Below are 19215 nucleotides of genomic sequence, written 5' to 3'. Positions count from 1 at the left end.
GGTTGTCTTGCTTAAAGAGCAAGGGCCCAGGTTGACAGTTTGATGTCTATCTGTCAAAAGATGGTGGAGCCACTTGTATATTAATAATGACAGGATATTTTAGATCACACTACTAGAACTGTTTTATATCTCTCCACAGTATTTGTATTCCATGTTGGCGGAATTTACCTCCACATGGTCCTGATCGATTTGATCGTTTTTACCTCTGTAGTGCCTGATTAATTTAAGGGGTTAGATAAGACTGGGACTGATAGATGTCCTGAAGAAGACCGACGTGACTTGTTGAATGGCGGCACTATATGGTGGAAACATGTTGACCATCGCAGTTTAAGGAGGGGTGTTGTAGGATCTTGATGTCCTTCATGAACACTTCCATCCTTCATTCAATTTTTAATCCTGACCTTGGAACCTATGAATAAAGGCTTCACAGGTATCCATGAGCCAGTTTTCACAGCTCTATTTTGACTGTACTCTGTTCTATCACTTTACCAAGTCTTGGGCTAACACTTTTCTTTGTGAACACTGTTTGTCACATTTGTGTTTGTCTCTGTTTTTGTGTCTTGTGTTTCTCCCTCCCTATGCTCCACCCTGTGCGTGGCTACGCCAGGGCATTTTGTAAGCAGACCCGATGATGAAGCATGTGTGTGAGGGAGGGCAGTTTTTCAAAACACATAATTGTGCCACTGCTTTTTTCATCCTTTTTTTGAGCTTGTTTCCTCTCCACCCCTTTATGTGTGTACATGTGATACTAGGGGGTTTGGGTGGTAGAGTAGTATTTGACCCTCTCCCCTTTTCTGTGTCAGATGGAGTCACTTGAGTGCCAGGCCCTGTATGCTGATCGCTTTTAGCCTTTCCAGCATCCTCGTATGAGAGATTGTATCAAAGTATGAAGAAAGGTCTTATAGTATAAGCATAATTGCGTTGCCTACATCCAATCCCAAGCGTAGGGAGTCTGTCACAGCCTGGAGCGCTGTTTCCGTGCTATGGCCTGGGCGGAAGTCCGATTGGAAGGGATCAAGAATTTGGTTGGATTCGAGGTAGGCACCCAGTTGTTTATTAATTAGAATTTAGATCTGTTTGCCTAGGAGAGGTAGCAAGGATATAGGGCGGTAGTAACCCAGAAATATGTGCTCCAAAGTAGTTTTTTTTTTTTAAATGGGCCTTACACATGCCGCCTTTCACTCAGGCGGGATAGGACCTGTTTTGACCGAACAGTTAAAGATCTCTAGAATCACCAGGGCACAAAGGTTGGCCAGCGAGGACAATATTTTAGGAGGGCAAATGTCCAAAGTAGAGCCAGACTTTGCTGACACCAAAGAACTACAGATTTCCTCCATAGTGAAGGGTGGGAAGCTGTCTAATGTGTAAGGAGCATCCTTTAACTGATCTGCATCGAAAGTAGAGATCTCAGTTCCCTGAGGGGAGGGAATATTACATTTTGTGTAGATGTGGGAGATTTTCTCCTGAAACTAATTGGCCAGTGAATTTCAGAGTTTCTGGGATTCAGAAAGAGACTGAGTGCACACCTGAGGGGTGGTAAAATCATGGATTATATTAAAAAGAGCTTTTGGTGAGTTGCCGGCCAGTTAGATTTGATTGATAATAAAATTATGCCTGGCAGTTTTGATATTATGGTGATAGCAGGACAAGGCTTGATTGTACAGATCCTTAGCTTGAGGCTCTTTGCTTCTGCCCCAGCTCCTCTCTAGTTTCTTGCAATAAGGGACAGTTGCATTCAGCGCTACCATTAGAACATCGTTGAAGGACTCCAATAGGTCAGAGACCTCAGGATTACTTTGTGGTAAGCTGGGGTTAGTTTATGTCACGATCTATAGGCATCAAGTGGTGATCTACTGTTCTTTTTTGTAATGGAGGGATGAAGGGACTGAACGTAAAAAGTGATTTAAAAATGGTCAGTCCATGTAAGGGGAAGTGGTACCTTACAATCCAGAAGTTCAATATTAGAGAGTAGTAGATCAAGTGAATGGCCAGCTGTGTGTGTAGGGCCTCTGACTCTTTGGGAGAATCCTAGTGTTTCTAGGTCCGTTAATAGCTTCATCACTTCCGAATTGGTGTGATCTTCCCCATGGAAATTAACGTCACCTAGGAGAAGATATTTATCTGAGGCTAAGACATGGGTGGCTATTTCTTCCATCAGCTGTTGAATAAAATTGGCCCTAGGTTCTGGGGGGGCCAATAGATCAGAGCTCCGTTCTAACTATTGGTTGCGGAGAGTTTTATCTTACAGATACCTCACTCCATTGAGTCAGAAAATATAGCTGTGATCCATGTTACATTGATTGTTTTTTGAAAATGATGAAAATACCTCCAATCATTTTTAATCCTCCATCGATTTTAATAAGTTTACAGTTGTCCGGAATAGCTAGCGTGATAGCTGGAAGGTTGGAGGGATTTAACCATGTTTCTGTCAGGAAACAAATGTCCGGTGACTGAGAGGTGATTAAGTCCCATATCTCAGTTGCATGCCTTTCTAATGACCTTACATTACAGAGAAGACTTTTTAGGTCATACTTTATTAGTGTGGGGCTGGGGTCATTCCCCATAAAGTTCCCTGAATCAGTGTTGTTTTGAAAATGACAATAATAACAGGCCACCGGGCCCTCTAAAGTGTGGGGATTACAATTGGTACATAGGAGTTGTGATGCGCTGACATTATTCTGTTCTCTAATTGGTACAAGGTAGCCACTGATTAATAATAACAGTGGTTCCGTAGGGGAGCCAGGGGTCCTGGCTCCTGGTGACATACAGGCGCAGACGGACGTAGATGGGCTTGCCTTTGGCACACCTTCGATGCGCCAAGGGCACTCCTGCTGCACGTCAGCCCCGGCATCGGTTTTACTAGAGCGCTAACTGGGGCCCCACAGGAAGTAGGTCCAAAAGCTTTTTCCGCAGAATCAGCACAGAGCTGCGGCGGACCAGAAAGAAATGGCTCCATGGGTACAATGTGGGAAAAAGTCATTGCTGAGCAGTTATTTAATAGCAGTAAGTGCAAGGAATAAAAGCAGTAAAAACGTATAAGAGCAGTGGGAGACAGAGTGTACTTTGCAAGTAATTAACAGAATGTTATAATCTAGGCATGTTTCCATCTATAACTCCCCCTCCCCGTTGCCCCAAGTATTCAATTGACCTGGAATTCAATACAGCATGGCAGAAAAAAACATCTAGCAGCTAGGTGTGACCTTGCGAACGGTAACAATTACATACAAGCGAATCCTCAACTTGATCCGCCAAAGATACTGAGCCTTTCCAAATAGCAGCATCTCAGACTTGTTGCTGTTTAATTGAAGACACTTGTTTGTCATCCAGTCCGCAATTTTTCTCATAGAGTCTGAAAATCAATATATCACCACATCAAGGTTGTGTCCAAAATAAATCACTAGTTGGGTGTCATCTGCAGAGGATATAATCTCGAAACTATATGTTTTGATAATCTGTGCAAGTGGGGCCACATAGATGTCGAATAATGTAGGACTCAAAAAGGAGCTCCGAGGAACCTCCTTATTAACAGGCATAGTGACTTAAAAAAATCCAAAGAGATTATCTTTGTTTGGTTTTCCAGGAAATCCATTGTAACGCTTTGTCGTTAATCCCCACGTCATACAGCTTGTGGATTAGTATAGCATGAGAAACAGTGTCAGAATCCAACAGCACCAACAGCCTGAAAGCCAGCATCAAGGGAGAGTCTGATAGCATCAGTGACAGCAACCAGCACAGTCTTGGTGCTGTGAAATGCTCTGAATCCCAATCGTGAAAGATCCAGGATCTCATGGTCTTTCAAAAAAGTGGCTAGCTGTTTATATATAAAGCTTGCTAGGATTTGTCCTAAAAGAGGAAGCAGTAAGAGGGGATGATAATTGGATAGATTTTCTGGGTTGTCGTTTGGTTTCTTTAGAAATGGAGAAACCTGCGTGAATTTCCAGGCCAATTGAATTTTAGCTGAGGAAAAGTTCAAATTGGCAATGATGAAAGTTGCAATAGAGCTGGATAGGATGTCAGTGATACTAGGAGGGTACAAATCTAGCAGAGAGGCTGGTTTGGTGTGTGTTTGTGGTCCAGGAATGTGCTCGAGAGTGCAAGGCTCGAACCTCTCTAAATAGGTGGTGGCATTAGGAGACAGTGAATTGTAATTGAGTACCTCCTCTAGTTTCCTCTGATCAGTAGGAAAGATATTATAAATGATGTTGATTTTCTCTTCAAAGAAGTCAGTCAAAGAATCACATAGGTTGTGTGAATCTGAGGTGGCCTGATTGCAGGCTTGGGCTTTCATGTCTGAACTGGGGTGGTGTGGAGTGCAAAAAAAACGATGGATTTAGGCTCAGATCTCTGTACTGGGGTGAATGTATGACATTGTTCTGCATTCTGTCCATCAACTGTTGTTTTTGCATTGGGCTTTAATAAATTCAATAGGTGCTTTAAAAAAGTATTTCGCTGAGTCACCTGCTTAGTTGATTTTATTAGTTATATGGTTTTTGTGGGCCAAACATTTTTTTCCTGGTGGCTGTTGAGCATTGTTTTATAAACCTCTTTATCCAAAGAGGGTTTGGTCTGATGCCATCTCCAATGAAGACGTTTGCACCTGGCTTTTTCAATTCTCAATTCAGCAGAGAAACAGGGAGACTGGCCTTTGCTTGGATAGCTGGTACTTGCTTAACTGCATGTCTAGCATAGCAAGCTGGATGAGGAGAACTTTTTACAGCTCAACTCCTCTAAAAAGGAAATATTGCTGTTTGGGAAGGTCGAAGCAATCTGGTCTCCCGAATGGTGCCCTGCTGAGCTGGGAGAAGCCCCTCCCCCAAAAACTGGGCTAAGAACCTCGGCATTAGGATAGATAACAAACTATCAATGGAGGACAAGGTGAAGACACTGTCAGGCACCTGCTTCGGCACAATGAAGATGCTTAGGAAGATCTTCCCCTGGATTCCTCTCTCAGCCAGAAAACCCTTATCCAGTCACTCCTGGTGAGTCAACTTGATTACGGCAATTCATTGCTTGTGGGAATAAGGGAAGATCTCCTATCCAGACTACAGGTGGTTCAGAACACGGCAGCCCGCCTTGCCCTCAACAAGCCGGTGCAGACCCATTCTAGCCCCCTTCTGAGCCAGCTTCACTGGCTTCGGGATTGGAAACAAGCTATATTCAAGATGCCCTGTGTGGTCTTTAGAACACTACAGGGAAAAGGACCCGCCTATCTTAAAAATAAACTAATTTTGTAACAACCGGTTCGAAGGCTAAGATCAAGTAACTGCAATCTCCTGTGCATCCAAAGAATACACAGGGCTAAGATGAGGAGAAAAGCCTTCTCCCATCTGGCTATCAGTCACTGGAATAGCCTGCCACAGAATATCAGGGCCTGTGTTAAGCTAACCAGTTTTAAGAAACTACAAAAGATCTGGCTGTTTTAGATGAGCATGGCCTAGGAGTACCCATTTCTCGAAGCGCCGAGAGATCCCCCTGGGGATGATTCGCTCACGCTCTACAAATGAGTAAAAATAAATAAATAAATAAATAAAATAAGTGGGGCAATCGTATTGAACGTCCGTGTGAGGGAGCTGTGAGATTCAGCCAGAGTCACACTCATGTCATTACTCTGAGGGATCTCCATGGGTTTAAAACTTTGGAGAACATACCGGATGAAACTAGTTTCCATTGTCGGTCTCCAATGCAGGCAGCTCCTTTGGGCTTGTCAGACTCCTTAGCTTTTGGAATCTAAAACATAATTTGGTGATGGTCGGACCACGTGAGAGGTAATGGAGATTCACACCTTACCACCAGGGAATTTGTAAAAAGTAGGCCCTCCTTGTGAGTGGGACCTGTCACTTTCTGTTGGAGGCCTATGATTTCCATATCCGACACAAATTGGGCCACCTCAGTGTTTGTTGTTTTCACCATGAAAATTGGAGTCACCCAGGAGCTAAAAATTATTAGACGAATGTACATGCAGCGCAATGTGATCCGCTAAAAATTGTCTGAAATCTTTTTTCACTCCAGATGGCTGGTAAATAAGCATCTCCTTTCAGTGATTCACAGCCAAGAGCTCAATTCTAAAAATAAAGAGTTCCACCCAATCAGTTAGTAGGGTGACAATGAGAACTACGTTAACTGTGTCCTGGAATGCGATGGCAATGCCACCTCCTGATCCGGGCTTTCTGCCCAGCTTGACCAGTTGAAGCATAAGTCTGGAAAGAGTGAAGAAATAAGGTCCCACACTTCAGTAGAGTCTTTTGACATGAACCTAATATTGCAGTACAGGCCATTGAGACTCTGGAGTATACTAAAATGAGTGGGACTAGCAGGCCTCGTGGTAGTTGCACAAGGCATATTGACTGTAATTCACTTAGTATCAGATGAGGAGACAACCACCTCTGTATCTTGCATCGTCGGAGGAATGTAGGACAAGAAACCCTGCAGCCCTTGCATGATACTGGGCCTTCCAAATAGGGAAGGGAAATGGCTGGTACAGTAATAAGACTGAATACCAAGGTTAATAAGCCCAGAGTTGATTTGATGGAGTTCAAAAGAAGAATAAAGCAATCTTACTGTAGCACTAGCATTGCTAGCCAAAGAGGAAACTTGCCTTTATCGCGCCTTCAGCATGTCAGCAGTACACCCGCTGCACGTCCTCGCACACATCAGTCCGAAATAGGTATCTCCAACTAGGAGCAGAACGCCTGGACTGCTAACGGCCCAAGATGGTGGTTTGAAGCTTCAACCAGGAAGTGGGGCAGAAGTAGTCTCTCTCTCAGTGCTGTGGCAGACCGGAAAGCATGCTAATGATATCGGCAGGACAAGAAAACTCCCCTTGAGGAGAACGTCGCAAAATACAAGCCCAAAAGTATGACTAAAAATAAAGTAAATGCACAATGAACAAACAGAAAAAGCTCCAAACCATGTGGTCGATTTTTCGTATTTCAAATGTCCTTTCCTCAGTGACAATTGATGTTCTCAAGCTTTTCTCATTATGTCACTACCTCTTCCAAAATTCATCAATTAGTGACCCACAGTTTTGGCCCACTAATTTTAACCCTTCATCAGGTTCATTAGAAATTATTTTCCCTTTTGTTAATCGGATTTGTCCTTTTAAGTGTACCTACAATGTACACAACTATTCCTCAGTATTCTCTTTTCCTTTTTATTTTTCCGGTATTCTATACGTTTCCAACCATGATATCATTCTCTATGGTAAATTAAAGATAAACTACTTATTCAAGAAATTAATTCTCGTTAATATTGCTTACATTTGATTGTTTATATAAGTTTCAATATTATAATTCCTGTCAATCGCACTTGAATCTTTCAAGGGTCATGATTCACTGCTGAAGGGGAAGTATAATTGTTTTCTCCATCTTGAAAATCACGATTGCCTAAATGATCACAATTGTAGTCTACTAAATAATATTCACAACAAAGAAGAGGCACAATGAGAGGAGGATTGATTTAAGGTCACTCAAAGTTAATTAGTAAAGTAGCGTAGAATCAAGTTTCAATACTTTATTCGACAGCATTGTCATAAAAGCATTTTCCCCTATCCTAAACAATTATAAATACTATGCTAAACTTTAAGATCAACCTAAAATACACATTAAATACAATCAAATACGAAAAAATGCTGGCGAATATTTACATTTTAAAAATACATTCATTTAAAAAGGAAAGTCAGAGTCACAATACTTAGTTCATGCGGAAATGGGGCTAGTCCTAGAATAAATATAATCCATCTTAATTAATCAATTGGAGTTTAAAGTGCACGTGCGAATTATCCAGGCCCATCCCAAGTATTTGGCTAAAGCGATTGCAAGATTAGGAGCACAATTTGATCTTAATATTCTCAATGCTTCTAGGTGCTTTCTTATACCCAGATTCCTGCAAACCGGTTTTAGCCATCTACTTCTTGGGGCAGCATATAATGGGCAAACAAACAAAAAATGTGGGATGTCTTCAACATGTACCTTACAGTAACAACATGTATTTACATTGCCTGGTGACCATTTAAAAGTGAAAGCATTTAAAGGCAGGGAACCAACTCTAAACTGGAAGTACAGCTTTCTGTCCATGGGTTTTGTAATCAGATCCCAGTACAATTCATATTTTGGGATTGTTTTTATCTCCAAGTACTGGGATACCATCATAGACGGATGATCGGAAATTAAAGCGGAATGACATACCTTGTCCCAATAAATTTTTTTCAGTATCGCTTTAGATGGAAAAGCGGAGGGGTCAATAGCAGTCCATAAGTGATCTAGGTGCAGCTTTTGAAGCAAGTTCCTAATTTCTTTAAGCCAAGCTATTTTATGGAACGGATCAGATTTAACAATGTCCATAAGAGCTGACGCATAATGACTCAATTCTGGCGTAGTCTTTATGCGCCTCCAATATAGAAGTGGGCGCAATCGAGCCATATCTTCAATCTTTTTCCTCCCAAGGTCGTAAAGGAGCGGAATTGATGGGGTACTCTGTGGGACACCAACCAACCGGCGAAGAAATTTGTTCTCTGCAATAGTCAAAGCGCTCAGATTGGTGAAGCCCCATAGCTCTGATCCATAAAGACAGGCGCCCAGCACTTTCATACTATAAATCTCCATTATGGGCTGAATAGGTTTTGTTAATGAAGATTTATGTTTCTGCGCTATGGCCCCAGCCAGCTGGTGGAACTTTAAGATCACAAAATCCAAATGAGATTTCCAATTCATATTGCCCTGCAAAGAAATGCCAAGGTAGGTAAAAGTGTTCACTTCTTCCAAAGAACACCCATTAAAATATATTTTTCCCTTGAATTGCTTAGCGGGATTCAAATTCATGAACTTGGTCTTTGTGGTATTTAGCTCCAAACCCCGAATCCGACAGAATTCTCCAAATGCATCAATTGTCTTTTGTAGACCACTGGGGTCCGTGAAACCAGTAGAGTGTCATCAGCAAACATTAATACTGGAACCCGCTCCCCATCTAGCAATGGAGCATCTGTTGGAGATTTCTTTAAAAAATCTACTACGCCATTAATATAGAGAGAGAACAAGGCGGGGGCCAGGACACATCCCTGCCTTACCCCTCGCTCCACGGGGAAGGAGTCTGTGACGTCTCCCTGTCCCCCCCACCTAATTCTTGCGTAGTTATTTTCGTGCATACGCACGAGCAGAGTCAATAACTCGGGGCTGATGCCAAGATCACTTAAAACAATTCAAAGTTTTTGTCTGGGTACTAAATCAAATGCTGCCTTCAGATCTACGAAGACAGCATATAGTGGGCCATTTGTCAAAGACACATTTTTCCAGTAGAGAGTTAAAAAGTGGAATACCTGGTCAACGGAGCTAGTTAATGGTCGAAAGCCGGCTTGGTACGGGGAAAGGATATCCTTATCATCTATCCAGGCTTGTATTTTATTTTGTATCATTCTACCCATCAGTTTTTGTGCTGTGTCAATAAGGCTGATGGGCCTATAGTTATTTGGTAAAGCCTTATCCCCTTTTTTAAAAACAGGAATAATCTCCGCACCCTTCCATGAAGATGGTATCATAGCTCCTTGTGCGATAGAATTCGCAAGCCATAAAAAATATTGGCACCAGTTAGCCCGGTCAGATAAAAATAAATCTGCCGGTATTCCATCAATACCTGGAGCCCTGCCTCTAGTCACCCCGTCCAATGCTACATTTACATCTCCCAAAGAGAATATATCGTGACTGTAAAAGACCATTTTGGGGAGCGGATGGGGTGTCGAAATCGAGTTATCAGCATATTGGGGTTTAAAAAAGTCCACCCATGCTTCTTTTGGAACATAATTTTTCGGACACTCTGCCATTCCCCCCCCTACCCCATTTTAAAATGGCCCAAAACTCTTTCTGTTGTTTAGCTGCACAGGCTTTTTTAAGATCTAACCATTGATTCTCATCCCACAACCTTTTTGCCCTAGCTTGTGCTTTCCTATAATCATCCCTGGCCTTCAGCACACCTTCTTTAGTCCTCAGGGCTAGGCTAAGGTTCTGCCGTGTCTTTCTACAGGAATGGTCATACCATCCTCGATATCTCTGGGGGCCGGCACCTTTCCCCTTATGTGCCTTTTTTAAGAAAAACCCCTGTAACTTAACAACAAACTTAGGATGTGACTCTTCAATTAATTTATTAAAATTTAATTCATTACAGTGAACCTGCAAACTGCTGACCTCTTTTTCAACAGCCTCCAATAAGTCCTGCATATCCCCTGGCTTGTCCATCAATGTTGCCCATTTAATATGTCGGAGGTTGTTGGTTGAGATGACATCTAGCGGGATAACACCCCCTTCCTGAATAGGTGGACTTTTATTTTGGTCCTGGTTAAAGAGCAAGCATAATGGATTGTGATCGCTCTCTAATCTAGACATCACTTTCATGTCTATTATCTTATTCCAGACTCTGACATCTACAAGGATGTAGTCTATCCGACTACTTGACCTTGTGTTGTCAAAGGTGTGCGCACCCTGTAGGTCTGAGGGGGTGCGGCCGTTTACTGCCCTCAACCCCCTGGCCAAGCACATACTCTTGACCTGTATAGTCACCTCAGTCCATTTCTTTATCACAGGTAAATCCAATTGAGGGACTCCCCATTTAATGTCTTCTTCTAGGGACAGTTCGTTATCCTCATTGCCTAGTGGTTCAAACGTGGTATTCATGTCTCCCCCCACTATAATGGTGCTATGCGGTGGAAGATTCTCTAGGTCGTTATCTAATACTACTACCACCTCGGCAGCTTTACCCCCTTGAGTTCCCCTGGCGTAGATGTTATAAAGGGCCGTGTCTTGACGATCAGCCCATGTTATCACGATTGGGAGTAGATCATAGTTGCTAACTGGCCTCACTTTGATGGAGCATTTTAATGATGGCGTACCCATATAATTAGTCCCCCTGAGGGCCGCCCTTTTGGGTTCTTTTTTGCAGGGGCAAAAATATTTAAAAAGCCCTGCCGATAAACGGGGGTCACTGCCCAAGTCTCCTGAAACATGATAACATCATGGCTATCTATAAATTCACACCATTCGGGGGACTCAAGTTTAGAATGAATTCCCGCCAGATTCCACGAAAGAATTTTAAGACCTGTCTTTGACTGCCTATCCCTCCCATGAAGTGGCATTACATGGGGGGTATTGGTCAGATTAGAGGGGGGACTAATTTCGCCTCTGCATTCAATGCTGCGGTGAATCGATGTCAAATGCCCCACAGTACTATAATGATCCCCTCTAGAGCTCGGTGTCCCCTCAATACTAGATTTAATTGCAATAGACTTCATAGCAACACCTATTCCCCTTACTTGAGACCCTGCAGTTTTATCCATACCTATACTCATCCGCCCTTTCAGTCAATCACACTCATTGAGGCCAGAAAGGGCAGAGAATCTGTTCTCTATCGGTACACCCCAGTTATTTGTTATGAAAAACGGTTTACCTTTTTTCACTACGGGGTTCCATTTTGTTTTAAGAACTGTGGGGTTTAATAAATTCCCTTTTTTTGCATAAAAGAAGTCTAGTGTTAATGGGACTATTTCTGTGGATCTACGCTGGGGGGGATATATATTTGCAAGGTTGTTTGGAAGCACTTCGGGGTCAGAAAGATGTAACACCACGCAGTCCCCTTTAAATTTTTTGATACCACCCCCAATCCATTCTACTCTTCTAGCTTTTACTACTTCTTGAGCCAGCTGGTCCATACCTCCCGGGGTGAAGGCCATATTCTTCGATAACCAATGAAGTGATTTATTTATCAGAGAAGGAGTATTCTCTGCTTGCCCGGGCTCTAAAAGGGGAACATTTGCCAGAACGAGTATCAGGGGAGATGCCTCCACAATTAATTCTACATGCCCTTTCTCTATATTTGGATCTACCTGGTTGTCCCTTTGACCTAGTCCTTCAGGATCACCAATATTAATATCTGATCCCCTGACAACCCCTCTTCCCATATCAGTAGTCAACATAGGGACAAGGGGAGTGTTTTCCAATGGTTCTATTCTTGGAGCTGTCTGTGTAATTTTAGATTCAACTCTGAGAGTTTTCTGGTTAGTAATGTTGGTAGTTTCTTCTAAAGATTTTTGCAGAAGGCCCCCCAGTCTATTCACCTCTTCCGTAAGATGGTCTATTTTACTTAGGAGAGGTTTGGTGATAATTTTAATTTTATTATCTAGGGCATTTAACAATTTCTTGAGTTGTTCTTCGTCCAAGAGTAGCTTCCCTCCAGGAATTCCCCTTGTTTCTTCTCCAGTATTTTCGGATAAGGATGCATCGGGACGTTTTTTACTTGAGCGGAGCCCGCCCCGTTTTGAGAGGTTCTTCCCCCCCCTTAACAGCTCTAGGAGCTGGTACCGGCACAGGGGGCTCCTCTTCTAACAATATTAATTCTTCCCCTGGTATACTCTCAGACGCTGAGTCTACAATAGCTACCAGTAGCTGGGTTAGGGGGTTAGTCTCAGGTGTCTGAAATACCTCATTACTAATGTCAAAAGTAGAAGTAGGTAGAGGCGTGTCCTCAAATAGCAGTTCAGGAGAAAGACTCAACCCCAATGAGGATCTCCTGTCGCTATTAATCTTTGCAACCTTCTGGACCATGTAATTTTCAATAGTATTGACTGCTGGGATCGATTTTGCCTTTGACATGATGAGTGGCAACGTGGGGGATTGCACAAGGTGATGCTGTGGTAGCTGATCCCGAAGAGGCTTTACTGAAAAAGCAAATACGTTGTAATTATAAATAACTTACGGGCAACGATTTAGGCAGAGTTTCTGGGCCCTGTCCCTGGCGATTCCTGCCGATGAGGGCCGTAGAGGGCCCGCACTTTGCCCGGGCTTAGCCCCGGGCGTCCCGCGAGACGGGGATGACGTTCTATTTGAGCGCCTCCTGGCGCCAAACGCTGTAGTTTTGCCCCGCTGGGGCTGCTGGGATTTGTAGTTTCCTAATGCCCGCCCACGCTCCACTGGGCGGCCCTACTCCACGTTGGTTGAGGGAGTTAGGCGGCGGGAGGCGGGCAGGCAAAAAGGCCCCATGCGCTGTATGTCCGCTTCCCTCCTAACAAGGACACGAAGAGCAGGAAGCTGGCAGGTACAATCAGGCTCGGCAAAAGGTTCCCCCACTCGCCAGGGGTGACGTTCTATTTGAGCGCCTCCTGGCGCCAAACGCGGTAGTTTTGCCCCGCTGGGGCTGCTGGGATTTGTAGTTTCCTAATGCCCGCCCACGCTCCGCTCGGCGGCCCTACTCCACGTTGGTTGAGGGAGTTAGGCGGCGGGAGGCGGGCAGGCAAAAAGGCCCCTGGCGCTGTATGTCCGCTTCCCTCCAAGCAAGGACACGAAGAGCAGGAAGCTGGCAGGTACAATCAGGCTCGGCAAAAGCGTAGAATCATGACTCACTGCAATTGTGTTTCTGCAGCCACCTTTTCAAGAGGTAGGACCAGATGCCATTTCGATGAAAATCGAAAAGCAAAAATGTATTGCGCATTTTAAAAATGCTAAAACCATTCATTTGAAACCAACATGTAACTCTCAAATACGCATCCATGCCCACAAAGATATACAAACAATATACAGCACACATATACACATATTCACACACACACGCATATACATGTACACAGAAACAGAGACACACACACTCACATACCTTGGTGCATGGCACACACAGAGAAACACACGCATGAATGTGTAGATACAAACTCAGAAATACATGTAGGCATGAAGACACACACAGACACACAACTACATAATCTTATACAGGGACACAAACAGACACACCTGCATGAGTACATACACACATATACAGACTCACAAACTCACGGTCACACACACGTACAGATGCATGTACAAATACACACAATCATACATATACAGGCGCATATATTTATGCATGGATGCACACAGATACTTGTATAGATAAACAAACATAAGGACACACTCACACACAGATACTCATGAACTCTAACACATACATGCATACAGTCACACAGAGAGGGAGAGAAACACAAATATACTTTGATAGACACTCACATAGATACAGACATACACAGAGACACACAGCAGATATCTAGACAAATACAAACACAATTTCATACATACAAAGCAAACCTGCATGCTTCGATACACATAAATGCAAACATACACACTTATGGGTATAAACTTACACGGAGACACACAAAGACAAACAGACACTCATGCACGCATGCCCACATTGATACACATGTATGCATGCATGCACACATAGATTCATGGGATTCAGAAGGAGACTGAGTACACACCTGAGGGGTGGTACAATCATGGATCATATTAAAAAAGAGCTTTTGGGGAGTTGCCCACCAGTTAGATTTGATTGATAATAAAACTATGCCTGGCAGTTTTGATATTATGGTGATAACAGGACAAGGCTTGATTGTACAGATCCTTATCTTGAGGCTCTTTGCTTCTGCCCCAGCTCCTCTCTAGGTTCTTGTAATAAGGGGCAGTTGCGTCCAGTGCTACCATTAGAACATTGTTGAAGGACTCCAAGAGGTCAGAGACCTCAGGGTTACTTTGTGGCAAGCTGGGGTAAGTTTATGCCACGATCTATATGCATCAAGTGGTGATCTACTCTTCTTTTTTGTAGTGGAGGGATGAAGGGACTCTACGTAAAAAATGATTTAAAAATGGTCAGTCCATGTAAGGGAAAGTGGTACCTTACAATGCAGAAGTTCAATATTAGAGAGTAGTAGATCAAGTGAATGGCCAGCTGTGTGTGTAGGGCCTCTGACTCTTTGGGAGAATCCTAGTGTTTCTAGGTCCGTTAATAGCTTCATCACTTCCGAATTGGTGTGATCTTCCCCATGGAAATTAAAGTCACCTAGGAGAAGATATTTATCTGAGGCTAAGACATGGGTGGCTATTTCTTCCATCAGCTGTTTAATAAAATTGGCCCTAGGTTCTGGGGGGGCCAATAGATCAGAGCTCCGTTCTAACTATTGGTTGCGGAGAGTTGTTTCTTGAAGATACCTCACTCCATTGAGTCAGAAATGATGGCTGTGATCCATGTTACATTGATTGTTTTTTCGAAAACGATGACAATACCTCCACCCATTTTTAATCCGCCATCGATTTTAATAAGTTTACAGTTGTCCGGAATAGCTAGCGTGATGGCTGGAAGGTTGGAGGGATTTAACCATGTTTCTGTCAGGAAACAAATGTCCGGTGACTGAGAGGTGATTAAGTCCCATATCTCAGTTGCATGCCTTTCTAATGACCTTACATTACAGAGAAGACTTTTTAGGTCATACTTTATTAGTGTGGGGCTGGGGTCATTTCCCATAAAGTTCCCTGAATCAGTGTTGTTTTGAAAATGACAATTATAACAGGCCACCGGGCCCTCTAGCAGTAAAAACGTATAAGAGCAGTGGAAGACAGAGCGTACTGTGCAAGTAATTAACAGAATGTTATTATCTAGGCATGTTGACATCTTTATCTCCCCCTCCCCGTTGCCCCAAGTATTCAATTGACCTGGAATTCAATACAGCATAGGCTGAAAAAAACATCTAGCAGCTAGGTGTGACCTTGCAAAAGGTAACAATTACATACAAGCAAATCCTCAACTTGATCCGCCAAAGATACTGAGCCTTTCCAAATAGCAGCATCTCAGTCTTGTTGCTGTTTAATTGAAGACACTTGCTTGTCATCCAGTCCGCAATTTTTCTCATACAGTCTAAAAATCAAGATATCACCACATGAAGGTTGTGTCCAAAAAAAATCACTAGTTGGGTGTCATCTGCAGAGGATATATTCTCGAAACTATTTGTTTTGACAATCTGTGCAAGTGGGGCCACATAGATGTTGAAAAATGTAGGACTCAAAAAGGAGCTCTGAGGAACCTCCTTATTAACAGGCATAGTGACTGAAAAGAGTCCAAAGAGATTATCTGTGTTTGGTTTTCCAGGAAATCCATTGTAACGCTTTGTCATTAATCCCCACATCATACAGCTTGTGGATTAATATAGCATGAGAGACAGTGTCAGAATCCAACAGTACCAACAGCCTGAACGCCAGCATCAAGGGAGAGTCTGATAGTATCAGTGACAGCTACCAGCACAGTCTTTGTGCTGTGAAATGCTCTGAATCCCAATTGCGAAAGATCCAGGATCTCATGGTGTTTCAAAAAAGTAGCTAGCTGTTTAAATATAATGCTTGCTAGGATTTGTCCTAAAAAAGGAAGCAGTAAGAGGGGATGATAATTGGATAGATTTTCTGGGTTGTCGTTTGGTTAATTTAGAAATGGAGAAACCTGCGTGGATTTCCAGGCCAATGGAATTTTAGCTGAGTCCAAGGAAAAGTTAAAAATGGCAATGATGAAAGTTGCAATAGAGCTGGATAGGATGGCAGTGATACTAGGAGGGTACAAATCTAGCAGAGAGGCTGATTTGACGTGTGTCTGTGGCCCCTGAATGTGCTGGAGAGTGCAGGGCTCGAACCTCTCTAAATAGGTGGTGGCATTAGGAGACAGTGAATTGTAATTGAGTACCTCCTCTAGTTGCCTCTGATCAGTAGGAAAGTTATTATAAATGATGTTGATTTTCTCTTCAAAGAAGTCAGTCAACTTGGTGACCCGATTGCAGGCTTGGGCTTTAATAAATTCATTAAGCTCTTTAAAAAGGTATTTCGCTGAGTCACCTGCTTGGTTGATTTTATTAGTTATATGATTTTTGTGGGCCAAACATTTTTTTCCTGGTGGCCGTTGAGCATTGTTTTATAAACCCCTTTATCCAAAGAGGGTTTGGTCTGGTGCCATCTCCAATGAAGACGTTTGCACCTGGCTTTTTCAATTCTCGATTCAGCAGAGTAACAGGGAGACTGGCTTTTGCTTGGGTAGCTGGTACTTGCTTAACTGCATGTCTAGCATAGCAAGCTGGATGAATAGGAACTTTTTACAGCTCAACTCCTCTAAAACGGAGATATTGCTGTTCGGGAAGGTCGAAGCAATCTGGTCTCCTGAATGGTGCCCTGCTGAGCTGGGAGAAGCCCCCTCCCCAAAAAATTGGCCTAAGAAACTCCGCATTAGGATAGATAACAAACTATCAATGGAGGAGAAGGTGAAGACACTGTCAGGCACCTGCTTCGGCACAATGAAGATGCTTAGGAAGATCTTCCCCTGGATTCCTCTCTCAGCCAGAAAAACCATTATCCAGTCACTCCTGGTGAGTCAACTTGATTACTGCAATTCATTGCTTGTGGGAATAAGGGAAGATCTCCTATCCAGACAACAGGTGGTGCAGAACACGGCAGCCCGCCTTGCCCTCAACAAGCCGGCGCGGACCCCTTCTACCCCCTTCTGAGCCAGCTTCACTGGCTTCCGGTTAGGAAACAAGCTATATTCAAGATGCTCTGTGTGGTCTTCAGATCACTACAGGGAAAAGGAACCGCCTGTCTTAAAAATAAACTCATTTTGTACCATCCGGTTCGACAGCTAAGATCAAGTAACTGCAATCTCCTGTGCATCCAAAGAATACACCGGGCTAAGATGAGGGTGTTAGAACTGGGGGTCTCTAGTTGGCAGAGGTAAGTACCTTAGACCAGGTAGGGACCCTTGCTTCTAGTTAGGGTGAAGGAATACCCACTGTAGATAACCCCTGCTCACCCCCAGGTAGCTTGGCACGAGCAGACAGGCTTATCCCCAAGGCAATGTGTATAATATATGCACTTAACACAAACAATGACCCCAAATCCACCACAAACTGAAACCACACAGGTGAGTATATATAAAAATATAACTTTATCTAGTTGCAGCAGTAAAAACACACAGTTACACGATGAATGCTCTTTAGCACAAGGTTGCTCTTAATCTTGATGGTTGCCCTTGTATTATCAGGAAGTTCTTAAGGTAAAAATAGTCTCATGTCTCTTTAAATTGGTATTAAAAATACTGCCAATGAATTATAGGCCCCAAAGTCAGCCCTTCACTCTTTATACCCCAAGCTCCGCGAGGGCGTCTCACCAGTTGCTTCTTTATGCACTTCCTCGAGGAGCGGAGAAGACTTGCACTAAGCCCCGGCCGGTCCCGTCAGCTCTCCGCCCGATCTCGGCACTCCAGGGAGCGGCGGGGAGCTAGCTCAGCACTGCGAGTGGGGACAACAGGCCAGGGGCAGTCAGCACTCGCGTTGCTCCCTCGGCGAGGACAGGTCACTCTTCCGTGGCTCCGGCGATCGAAACCCGGCTCCCTCAGGCCGACCAATGAGGTCGCGGCTCCACAGACGAGCCTCCGCAGATACCCGGGAGTCAGCCAATGATAGCGCGGCTCCCGGGACAAGCCCTTCTGACGTCACATCTTCTGCGGGGTGACTCAGCAAATCGGAGCGCGGCTCTCGGGGACAGGCCCACAGCAGTGGCCAATCAGAGCGCGGCTCCTGGCAAAGAACGACCAATCAGGTCGCGGCCCCTTTGTTTTCTCGACTCTGCGGTCTTGAGGCGGGAACAGCCGCTTTTAATCAATTTCAGGGCTCCGGGCCGCGGCGGTGAACTGCAGGCAGGCGAATTTCATCGGATACACGCTTCTGCGCCCAGGGCCTCAGACACACAGCTGGAGGTACGGCTGGGAGCGTTCACGGCAGGATAATGCTGGTGGGCACAGCGTCAGGAGCTGGGCATGATCTTATCCTTCTCGAAGCTCCCGGGCTGGCGGCAATTATCAGCGCGACGCTCTCACTCAGATTAGAGAGCAGTCAGCGCCACACAGGCCAAGTAGGTCGAATCTCCTGCCGGTAGCCCGCAGCAGCCCACGATCTCTTCAGCCCTCAGTGGCCTCAGAAGACAGAGCAGAATTTTGAAGTCCTTGACAACCTTTCTGTCCCTGAGTTGCCAAACAGGAGGCCAGCTCTTCTCGGGCCCTTGGAGATTCAGTTTGAAGACACAGCACACAAAAAAGTCTTTTTAGGTCAACCAAGCAGGGTCACAGCACACAGCAAAGTCCCTCTTCTCCTCAGCTTCAGTTGAACAGCAGAACAGGTCATCCCTTAGAGCACACAGCAAGGCAATCTTCCTTCAGTTCTTCAGCGGTCCTTCTTCCTTGTAGAATCTGATTTTCTGTTGTCAGGGGTCCTTCTCTTAGACCCCTAAAAGTCTTTGAAGTTCTTTGAAGTCTTTGTGCAATTGGGCCCTGAGCCCGGTCTAAACCAGTTCTGGGTGTTGCTGGAGCACTGGGGCTTTCCTGGCTTCCTCCTTCCTTTCAGTGTGAGGGGCAGAG

Source organism: Lissotriton helveticus, chromosome 7 (genome assembly GCF_964261635.1).
Source record: "Lissotriton helveticus chromosome 7, aLisHel1.1, whole genome shotgun sequence".
Lineage (NCBI taxonomy): Eukaryota > Metazoa > Chordata > Amphibia > Caudata > Salamandridae > Lissotriton > Lissotriton helveticus.
The sequence above is the reverse complement of the archived record's forward strand: the minus strand, read 5'-3'. Positions refer to the sequence as shown.